Source organism: Hyperoodon ampullatus (genome assembly GCF_949752795.1).
Source record: "Hyperoodon ampullatus genome assembly, chromosome: 8".
Classification (NCBI taxonomy): domain Eukaryota; kingdom Metazoa; phylum Chordata; class Mammalia; order Artiodactyla; family Ziphiidae; genus Hyperoodon; species Hyperoodon ampullatus.
Window position 1 is genome coordinate 45,120,866 of NC_136921.1, and position 12,269 is coordinate 45,133,134.

The window sequence follows — 12,269 nt, forward strand, 5'->3', positions numbered from 1 at the left end:
AGACTTTCATTAGGAACAAAGGGATCATGTTGATCTTCAAGGGGCCAGTGAATTTGAATAGGTGCCTTGTCAACTGCAGGGCATTAAATCCTCTCTTAATCCCCAGAACCTGTGTCAAAAGACTCTGCATTGCTCTTCCTGCGTGTTATCAGTGTAAGTGCTGGAAGAGACCTGAGATACCATGGATACCAGTATCCATGGAAGATGGATACTGGATACCAGTATCTTCCAAAGTGTAGTCCACAGGATGCTAATAAGTGTTAGTAGGTAAAGGAGTCCTGAGGTCAACTAAGATGGATGCATGATTAAACAAACGTACTGCAGGACTTCTCAGAGCCTTTAATAATGCTAATGCACACTGTGAACCTCCTAAAGAGGAGGAATTGTGTGCAGCATTCTCCAACTTAATTTGACAACAGAGCCCTTTTTCATGAGATTAATATTTCTTGGAACACGTTTGGAAAATGCTGATGGTGGAGGAATGGAGATTTCGGAAGGTTAAATAACTTGTCCAAGACCACAGGGATTTTTAGAGGCAGCCCTGGGACTAGAACTCCAGCCCTACTGTTTACAATGACTCAGGTAGAAGAAGAGACCTTTAGAAATGAGGCACCATCTCGCCACAGCCTTGGGTCTCACAGTATTGGTGTAAGGGGCCATCTCTCCACAGCCTTGGGTCTCACAATATTCATGACTTATTTTTTATTTTTTAATAATAGCCAACTAACTGTTTGATAACTGTGATAAAGAGAAACATTTCCTATGGCTGTATTTTAAAGTTTTGATAAGACTTTTATAGACATATTTAAAGATTAGAATTACTTTTTACATTTTTTTGTATGTTGAAATTGAAGGCATTTAACCTCAAGTCGACTGGGCTATTTTATTTTATTTTATTTTTACTCCCTAAATTCAGGTCTCAGTAGTGTTCACACCTGAATGTCTACAACAATTCTGGTGGTTTTTTTTTTTTTTTTTTTGGCTGCATTGGGTCTTTCATTGCTACACACGGGCTTTCTCCAGTTGCGGCGAGCGGGGGCTACTCTTCGTTGCAGTGCACGGGCTTCTCATTCCAGTGGCTTCTCTTGTTGCAGAGCACAGGCTCTAGGCTCGTGGGCTTCAGTAGTTGTGGCACACGGGCTCAGTAGTTGTGGCTCGCGGGCTGTAGAGCACAGGCTCAGTAGTTGTGGCACACGGGCTTAGTTGCTCTGTGGCATGTGGGATCTTCCCGGATCAGGGCTCGAACTCGTGTCCCCTACATTGGCAGGCAGATTCTTAACCACTACACCACCAGGGAAGCCCCTCGACTGGCCTATTTTAAAAAATTGTTTAGTTATATGTGTTTATAACAATTTCCTACAAAACAGATTTGTGATCTTTCTTACAGAGAACAAATCATTTTTCTTCTTGTGCTTCATGATTTTAGACTCCAGAGTGAAATGAGGGACTAACCATGAGCTTTGACCCTGAGGAAAAGAGGCCAAAACATAGGTCTGGGAAAAGATCTGAACATGGCAAAACAATCCAAGGGTTAAGATGTTGCTATCTTCTCTTTAAGAATCAAACTCAGGCTCTTTTGCTGTGGTGGGGCCATAAAGAGTAGCAGCATAAAGAATGAGGAATCTCCTTTTTCTAGAAGGGTTATGGAGGAGGGACACACAGATCATTTGGGCACTGCTTTCTGGAACCAAATTTAGTATAGCGTTTTTCTAACTTGTTGAATAAGAGTGTGGCTGCCTGTTTGGAATTCTTTAGATTGATCTCCAAATGGTATTTCCTCTTTGAAGCAGTGTATCAGTGTTTTACGGGTCTCTATTTTTGCGAGACACCTTTTAATATCAGGAGCTTTGCTATTTTTGTGAAATACACTAAATTTAATCTGTGCTTTCACATAGACTTTGATATAAAAAATCAAAGTATCTTCCATTCAGATTTATGAAGATGATGACTTTTATAAGTGTAAACAGTTGTAATAGCGTTTTTGTTAGTTTAATCTGATTTTTATTGTTTTGTAATTCTATTTATTGGTGCTATATTATAAACGTATCAGATGTGTTTGTGGTTGTGCTCACCAAGAGGCAGTGTGTGTACTACATAATGTGTGTGTGCATAACGTGTGCAGTCTGCTGGAGTTCCCAGGGGACATCCCAGCCAAGACAGCCACTGGGCCTCACCTGTGCCAGGGTGAACAGGTGCCGACAGTAGAAGAAAGCAGCTCCTGGTGGGCCAACAAGCTAGGTGTAGCTATTTTTATTGTGATTTTTATTGCAATAAAAATAGCTAAAGGAAGAGAAAAGGAGCAACAAGAGGCTTTGGGGATATTGTTTTTCATTTTTACTTTTAGAGGAAACCATGGATTTGTCAGTTTCTGTTATGTGAGTACTGTGAGAAGCTAAATAATTAAAAGCATTGCTTGCGATATATTGGGTGTATTTCTGTTGTGTTTATTTGAATTGGGCTTTGTTATAGTGCTGATCATAGGTCTAGTCCCCATCAAGCAGTATGTATGACAGCTCCTCTAAGAGATCTTTTTTCTCTCCTTCCCTTCTTCCCTTCCCCTGCCTATCCGTCTGTCTCTCTCTCCCAACCACCCCATTCCCTCTCTCCTCTTTTTCTTCATTTATTTAAAGGCCTTTAAACAATTTAAATGACTATTCAGTAAAATGGTTATACCCTTCACAGGTTGTTGACAGTTGGTTCTGTGCCTCATGCCACCCTAGGTGTGCAGCTGTGGAGCACAACAGAACCTTTGTTGTGTTAGTGTGCCCACGAGGTGCCTCACAGAAGCTCACTGTTGTTGGCAAGTTGGACTGTTTGACCCCAAAACATATGAGTGAGATGTAGTGTAGGTCGCCATGCTTAAACAGTCATATTCAATGTTACTTTTTAAAGGTTTTTGAGAAATATTTATTATTTTTAGCCACGTCGGGTCTTACTTGTGGCACGCGGGATCTTTCATTGCAGCGCGCCGGCTTCTTTCTAGTTGTGGCACACATGCTCACTAGTTGTGGCACACAGGCTTAGTTGCCCCACATCATGTGGGATCTTAGTTCCGCGACCAGGGATCGAACCCACGTCCCCTGCGTTGGAAGGCAGATTCTTAAGCAGTGGACCACCAGGGAAGTCTCTATTTTTTAAAGGTTTTAAAACACATTTTACATATCACAAAAAAATGCTTTGTCAATTAGTTGTATAGTTTGCCAATAATACTTAGAGCTGAATTACAGGGGAGTGTCCATCCGACATTTAGGACAGTACTTGAATTTATGACTTTTTAAATCTAGAAATTTATGAGATTTTAGATATTAAGAGGTTTGGAATAGCTGACATCGAAACATGTGGAAGAATTAAGACCTCCAGAATGATGTCAAGAAAAGAAAAAGGATCTTATATTATTCTGTATGTGATTATTCCCCAGAGTTAGAGAAGTACAATATTTAAATCACCTTTTTCTTTTGTCCGACTGAAAGAAGGATACTATGCATAGATAACATAATAGATGTGGAATTTTGAAGATCCCCCACAGTGAGACAGGTATTTTTATCTGACCCGGGAGCCAGCTGTTTTCTGTATATTTTGGATATTAACCCCTTGTTGGTCGCATCATTTGCAAATATTTTCTCCCATTCCATTTTTTTTCCCCCATAGGTTGTCTTTTCATTTTGTTGATGGTTTCTTTGATGTGCAAAAACTTTTAAGTTTGATCAGGTCCTGTTAGTTTACTTTTGCTTTTATTTTTTTTTTTGCCTTGGGAGACTGATCCAAGAAAATATTACTATGATTTATGACAAAGAGTGTTTCACCTGTGTTCTTTTCTAGGAGTTTTATGGTTTCATGTCTTACATTTAAGTCTTTTAACCATTTTGAGTTTATTTTTGTATATGGTGTGAGGCAGTGTTCTAATCTCATTGTTTTACATGTGGCTGTCCAGCTTTCCCAGCACTATTTGTTGGAGAGACTGTCTTTTCTCCACTGTATATTCTTGCCTCCTTTGTCACAGATTAATTGACCATAGGTGTGTGGGTTTATTTCTGGGTTCTTTGTTCTGTTGATCTACGTGTTTGTTTTTGTGCCAATACCATGCTGTTTTGATTACTGTAGCTTTGTAGTATAGTCTGAAGTCTGGGAGGGTTACACCTCCAGCATTGTTCTTTGTTCTCAGGATTGCTTTGGCAACTTGGGGTCTTTTGTGGTTCCATATAAATTTTTGGATTATTTGTTCTAGTGCTGTGGAAAATGTCCTGTTGTTTTGATAGGGATTGCATTAAGTTGGTAGATTGCTTTGGGTAGTATGGCCATTTTAATAATAATGATTCTTCCAATCTAAAAGGATGGGATATCTTTCCATTTCTTTGAATCTTCATTTTCCTTCATCAATATTTTATAGTTTTCAGCATATAGGTCTTTCACCTCCTTGGTTAAGTTTATTCCTAGATATTTTTTTCTTTTTGATGTGATTTTAAATGGGATTGTTCTCTCACTTTCTTTATCTGATATTTCATTATTAGTGTATAGAAATATTTTGCATTTTGTGTATATTAATCTTGTATCCTGCAACCTTGCTGAATTCATTTATTAGTTTTAATAGTTTCGGGGTGGAGACTCTAGGGTTCCCTGTATAGAATATCATGTCATGGGCAAATATTACAGTTTCACCTCTTCTCTTCTAATTTGGATACCTTTTATTTTTCTTGTCTGATTGCTGTGTCTGGGACTTCCAATACTATTAGAGTAGACATCCTTGTGTTGTTCCTGAATTTAGTAGGAAGCTTTCAGCTTTTCACCATTGGGTATTGTGTTGGCTGTGGGTTTGTAGTAAATGGCCTTTATTATGTTGAGATATGTTCCCTTCTCTATCCACTTTGATGAGAGTTTTGGGGTTTGGGGGGTTTTTTTCCCCCTCAGCAAACAGAAGATCCTTTACTGAATCCTGAGTGTGAAAATCTACCATTTAGTTCTTTCTCCCTTCTCCCCGTGAGATTCAGTAATTCCTTGATTTGCATGGAACATTGGTGTGTCTGCTTGTTCTTGCTGTTGTGTCCATTTTGTTGTTCTGATGAGAGTTTTATCATGAATGGATGTTGAATTTTGTCAAATGCTTTTTGTGCATGTATTGAGATGATCATGTGGTTTTTGTCTTTCCTTTTGTTAATGTGGTGTATCACGTTGATTGATTTGTGTGTGTTGAACCATCCTTGTGACCCAGGAATAAATTCAACTTGATCATGCTATATGATCCTTTTAATGCACTGTTGGATTCAGTTTGCTAATATTCTTTTTTTTTTTTAACATCTTTATTGGAGTATAATTGCTTTACAATGATGTGTTAGTTTCTGCTTTATAACAAAGTGAATCAGTTATACATATACATATTTCCCCATATCTCTTCTCTCTTGCATCTCCCTCCCTCCCACCCTCCCTATCCCACCCCTCTACGTGGTCACAAAGCACTGAACTGATCTCCCTGTGCTATGCGGCTGCTTCCCACTAGCTATCTATTTTACGTTTGGTAGTGTATATATGTCCATGCCACTCTCTCACTTTGTCCCAGCTTACCCTTCCCCCTCCCCATATCCTCAAGCTCATTCTCTAGTAGGTCTGCATCTTTATTCCTGTCTTGCCCCTAGGTTCTTCATGACCAATTTTTTTTTCTTTTTTTTTTAGATTCCATATATATGTTAGCATATGGTATTTGTTTTTCTCTTTCTGACTTACTTCACTCTGTATGACAGTCTCTAGGTCCATCCACCTCACTACAAATAACTCAGTTTCGTTCCTTTTTATGGCTGAGCAATATTCCACTGTATATATGTGCCACATCTTCTTTATCCATTCATCTGTTGATGGACACTTAGGTTGCTTCCATGTCCTGGCTATTGTAAATAGTGCTGAAATGAACATTTTGGTACATGACTCTTTTTGAATTATGGTTTTCTCAGGGTATATGCCCAGTAGTGGGATTGCTGGGTCGTATGATAGTTCTATTTTTAGTTTTTTAAGGAACCTTCATACTGTTCTCCATAGTGGCTGTATCAATTTACATTCCCACCAACAGTGCAAGAGGGCTCCTTTTCTCCACACCCTCTCCAGCATTTATTGTTACTAGATTTTTTGATGATGGCCATTCTGACCAGTGTGAGATGATACCTCATTGTAGTTTTGAGTTGCATTTCTCTAATGATTAATGATGTTGAGCATTCTCTCATGTGTTTGTTGGCAATCTGTGTATATTCTTTGGAGAAATGTCTATTTAGGTCTTCTGTGCAGTTTTGGATTGGGTTGTTTGTTTTTTTGATATTGAGCTGCATGAGCTGCTTGTAAATTTTGGTGATTAATCCTTTGTCAGTTGCTTCGTTTGCAAATATTTTCTCCCATTCTGAGGGTTGTCTTTTCATCTTATTTATGGTTTCCTTCGCTGTGCAAAAGCTTTGAAGTTTCATTAGGTCCCATTTGTTTATTTTTGTTTTTATTTCCATTTCTCTAGGAGGTGGGTCTAAAAGGATCTTGCTGTGATTTATGTCATGGAGTGTTCTGCCTATGTTTTCCTCTAAGAGTTTGATAGTGTCTGCCCTTACATTTAGGTCTGTAATCCATTTTGAGCTTATTTTTGTGTATGGTGTTAGGGAGTGTTCTAATTTCATTCTTTTACATGTAGCTGTACAGTTTTCCCAGCACCACTTATTGAAGAGGCTGTCTTTTCTTCACTGTATATTCTTTCCTCCTTTATCAAAGATAAGGTGACCATATGTGCGTGGGTTTATCTCTGGGCTTTCTATCCTGTTCCACTGAAGTTTGCTAATATTCTGCTGAGGATTTTTGCATCTGTATTCATCAAAGATATTGGCTTCTGATTTTCTTTTTTTTGGTAGTGTCTTTGTCTGGTTTTGGTGTCAGGGTAATGGTGGCCTCGTAGAATGAGTTTGAGAGTGTTCCTTTCTCTTCAATTTTTTGGAATAGTTTGAGAAGGATAGGTATAAGTTCTTTATATGCTTGGTAGAATTCCCCAGTGAAGCCGTCTGGTCCTGTACTTTTGCAGGGACGTTTTTTTGTTTGTGTGTTTGTTTTAAAGCTTTGCTTATCTGCTGGTGCCTGACTTACGTCCTCCCCTATGTGACAGAGGATGTCACAAGCCTGCATCTGACATTAGTTAATTTATTTATTTTTGCTGTGTTGGGTCTGTTCCTGTGTGAGGGCTTTCTCTAGTTGTGGCAAGTGGGGGCCACTCTTCATCGCGGTGTGCAGGCCTCTCACTATCGCAGCCTCTCTTGTTGCAGAGCACAGGCTCCAGACGCGCAGGCTCAGTGGCCATGGCTCACAGGCCCAGCCGCTCTGCGGCATGTGGGATCCTCCCAGACCAGGGCTTGAACCCATGTCCCCTGCATTAGCAGGCAGATTCTCAACCACTGCGCCACCAGGGAAGCCCATTGCAGGGAGTTTTTATCATTACAGATTCTATTTCACTTCTAGTGATTGGTCTGTTCAAATTGTTTGTTTCTTCTTGACTCAGTCTTGGCAGGCTGAATATTTCTAGAAATTTGTCCATTTCTTCTGGGTTGTCCAGTTTGTTGCCATGTAACATTACTTGTCATTTTTTCCCATTCTCTTCAACTTATGTTTTGATTAATTTTGTCCCTTAACTAATTCATATCTCCAACCACTTAATGTTTACAATGCATGTTGGAACTGAATGTCTTACTAGACAGCTTATTAGGTATAGGTAAACGTTTAACATAGCACTGTAGTTTGGGAGCATGCAATATGGTTATAGATTAATGTTGACAAAGTACTAAGAGCTAGGGCCTGGATGGGGAAACAAGACAGCACTCCCCTTGCCATGGGCTATTTGTCACACAAAAATAATGGCAACATTTATGGAGTGTTTACTGTGTGTCGGGTATGTCATTTAACCATCAAAAGAACCTGTAAGGCAGATACTGTAATCATCTTAATTTTACAGAGGAGGGCTGTGAGACCCAGAGCGGTTACTTAATGTGAGTTCTCACTGGCAGAACTAAGACTCCAATCCAGACAATGGGGCTCCAGAGCCGGCAGTCCTCACCCCAGCACTGTAAGGTCCTTGGGTTGCCATCTAAAAACCGGGACCTCCCTGGAGCCACAGTGGGGCAAGTCGTCCTGTATTAGCCGCCTGAAGCAGATGGGAGTTGAGTGTGAGGTGCCCACCTGGACTGGCTCATTTCTTCCCCGTTCTGGACATCACCAAGTTTCCAGTTACTCTCTTATCTTAAACCACAGTTTGTCCTCTCATAAGGTAAATTACTTAGTGATTTGAGAACCCACTCCCCCTTTCTCTCACTCCTTTATTCTGTTCCCATCCAAGCACTGACCTCTCTCCCATCTGCCTGATGGTTTGGAATTTTTGAGCCAGGAAATCTTAGAGCTTTGCTGAAATGACACAGGAGTGGTTTGGGGCTTCAGAAGTCGCTTTGTCTTGTCCCACTGCACCCAAGGAGAGAAAAATTTCTGAAGGGAAAATCATCTTTTATTTCCCTACAGTCAGCTCTGTCACAGCATGCCCTCATCTTCACAGAATAATGTTAATTTTAGGGTCTAGCCTTTCACAATGAAGATGAGAAAACTAAGACCCAGAGATCTCCCAAAGGTAATTTCTTCCTCTGTTCCTGCACTGTCTAGTATGGTAGCCATGAGCCACAGATGGCTGTTTAAATTTAAATAACATGAGAGACTTCCCTGTTGGTGCAGTGGTTAAGAATCCACCTGCCAATGCAGGGGACACGGGTTCGAGCCCTTGTCCGGGAAGATCCCACATGCTGCAGAGCAACTAAGCCCGTGCAACAGAACTACTGAGCCTGTGCTCTAGAGCCCGCGAACCACAACTACTGAGCCCACGAGCCACAACTACTGAGCCCACGTGCCTAAAGCCCATGCTCTGCAACAAGAGAAGCCACCGCAACAAGAAGCCCGTGCACCGCAACGAAAAGCAGTCCCCACTCACCACAACTAGAGAAAGCCGGCGCACAGCAACGAAGACCCAACGCAGCCAAAAATTAATTAATTAGTTAAAAAAATAAATAACATGAGAAATCTAATTCCTCAGATGTACTAGCCACACTGTAAGCACTTAATAGCCACCTGTGGCTAATGGCTACCACACCTGACAGTGCTGCTCTACGAAGCTGTTGCCTCAGGATACTGAGCGGTGGGTGTGTCTGCTGGCCCTTCCCAGCTCCCGTGGCACTGGTCTGCAGAGTCCCTGCAGCCTCCAAGTTTTCTCTGCGGGGTTGCCAGACCTTCCGAGTTATCTCCAGAATGGCACTTATGACTAACAGAGCAGCAGGAGTTTGAAGGCGCTGGATTTCTGTGTATCTGGGAATAGCTAGCGATCCTAAATGGAACTGCAGCCACACAGGGTGAGTATCAGGCACACAAGGTAAGGGTTCAGAATGGCCGGGGCTGCTTTCAGGCTTGTTCTACCGCAACAGGAGCAGAGGGTGGCCTCCCCGCCTCCTGGGGTTGGAGAAGGTCCTGGGTGGACCTGCACTTGGGCATCAGGCGGGTCTGGGTTTGAAGCCTGGCACTGTGACCTTGTTCCCATAATGTAAGCCGAGTTCAGCTCCAAAATCCTATTTAAAGAGGGGATAGTGATATGTATTACAGTGCGTTGTTGTTAGGACAAAACGATAATGTCATCAGCACACACCAAGCACCCAGTAACAGTGGGTGTGGCTCCGTTTGCTGGAATCATTGCTTATCTCCAGATTGGCTGCAAGGAATACCACTTAAATAATGGTCTCAGCACCATCAGTAGCCTCCACGCCCAGCAGTCTTGGAGGAACGGCAAATCAGAGGGGAGCACTTAGCCAACTGTCTGCTTCGTGTGGCCCATGACAAGATTAATAAGCCAGTAAGGCAGCGATATTCTTCCTATGAATTCCTTAGGCTTTTCATGAGGTTTATTGGCTGGTGGAGGTATATGTGTTATTGTCATCTATTATTCTACTTAAGGCCTTGAGTAATAGCTTAATAATTAGTAACCTCTTTGGATCCACATGAGCTCAGCACTTTGCGTAATTCACTTTTTCTACAATTATGGGGAAAAGCATATGAAACAAGTCATTAAGGTCGTGATTACCAACCTGGGCTTTGTGACCTCCCTGGGTATTTCCAGGGGATCTCAAAAGGGATTAGAAAATTCTCAAATCAAAATTTAATTTTCATTCACTTTAATTTTTTTTTTAAATGGCACTTTGAGGACAGGAGGAAGTCACAAAGTCCACAAACCCATGAAGTGTCTGCTCTAAAAGGCTGGAAATTACTGCACTGTTTAATCACCTCTCACAGTAAATGTCTCATAACAAAGGCCTGCAGAGTTTGATCTCATTCATTACAGAGTGAAGGACTTTTATTTGTTTGGTCACATCTTTATCATTTAAGAAATACTTAAAAATGGTATTTATTTTTATTTCAACATGTCAACTGTGCATTTCCAAAACAGCAGGCTTTTCAGGGGAATAAATCAGAACTGTAAACACAAGACACAGTAGAAGTTTTTTGACTTCTTACAGTCAGTTTCACAAATCCACATACTGTACATTCACAGGTGAGGTTCAGCCTGTCACCCATTTCTTTACTTCTATAATTACATAAGCATAATAAATACATCTGATTTTTAAAGGTCACTTAAAATGAGTCATGATAATTTACAGTACAGTACATTTCAGTTCAAGTGCAAAAATAACTATTTGCTTAATTCTATTTCTTCCCGTTATTTTGTTTTTAAGCTGTGTTCTGTGGTGAAGCTAGATATCCAAGTGTAGACTTTCTTCTTCTAGATGCAGTGGTGGGCAGAAGTATTGTATCGTGGAGAAGCCCTCACTTTATAATTGGTCCTGCCTAATCAGAGTCAGAGAGTAAGGTGAGTTGCTCATTTTTTAACTCTGTTCTTTTCTTTCCTCTCTCCTGTACTCATCCACAGTATTGTACACACTATATAATTGACCTTCCTTCAGCTAAAGCAATGTTCCCTTGTCCACAGCCCTCCCCCAAGGCTTCCTATAACCTCAGCTTTCATTTTTAGCAGCAAGCTTTATGCATGAGTCACCCGGCCATTGTCGACTGTAGCTGTAATATTTACAGTAGCATGCCCGTATCTGAACTGTCCAGTGTCTGACTATGTCTTCATGGGAAAGAATATACTGAGATCTGTTTCTTTAGTCACTGGAAAGTGTACTTACTTCTTATTTCTGTCTTTTCCATTCCTGGTTTCCTATTCACCACCTTTTCCCCTCACCAAAAACAAAACAAAAAAACTGAACCAGTATGTAATTTTAAAAATTGTATCCCTTCCCCAGGCACTTAAATCTTATACTGTTATTTGTAAGTAGTACTTCTTAATTAAAGAAACCCTTAGGAATTCAGTGATTTTGTGTGTTTGTTTTAGTCCATCAGCTAATTAGAGCCCAAATCACTATGAACTTGTAAATAGTGATAGAGGCTATTTACAGTATCAATATATTTAGTAAACCCTTGTCTATCAAGCCACAGGATACTAAGTTGGTTGGTTTATTTCAAATAAATATTCCCTCCTCTGGTCTTAAAGCCCATTTAAAACAAAAGGCATTTTAAAGCTCGGCCTAGCTTGCAGTAGTCAGTAACAGCTTTTGCCACTCAAAGAATTGACTATTTTCATTATACACCATACCCATATAAAAATATATTTGCTAGAGATATGCCAAGTTTCTGATGAAACTTTCTCCTTTTTTTTTTAAACAAAAGCATAGATGCCACTAACTTTTATCTGGTTACTTTTAAAATATGTCTTAAATTTTTTAAATTGTTCTCTTTAAGAGAAACAAAATTATAGATGTATTCTGTTTCTTCCCAGTTTGCATTAAGAACCAAATAATTAGGATAAATAATCAGAAGAGGGAAACTATATCAGCATTCACCTTGAAACACTTTCTTTCCCTCCACTCACTTAGTGTAACTGCTGGTTTCGACTCTTGCTGCCCTGGCAGAGAAGTCCTGTAGTCCTTAACCTACCAATCCAAGAACTGAGAGTCCTCACTGAAATCCCTTTTCCTTCTGTGACTCCAGTGGGACTACGGAAGTTGACCTATTTCTGCCAATATGTACTGTAGCTTCTATATGTGTGAGTGTGTGTGTGTGTATTTCTGCGTTGATGAGTTCAGGTGTTCAGCAGCGTATGTGGTGCTGTGCTCCTCAAGGTGCCCCCTCTGTGCTGGCAGAGGAGCCCAGTTCCATGCAGGGTGTGAGATGAGCAGGACCCC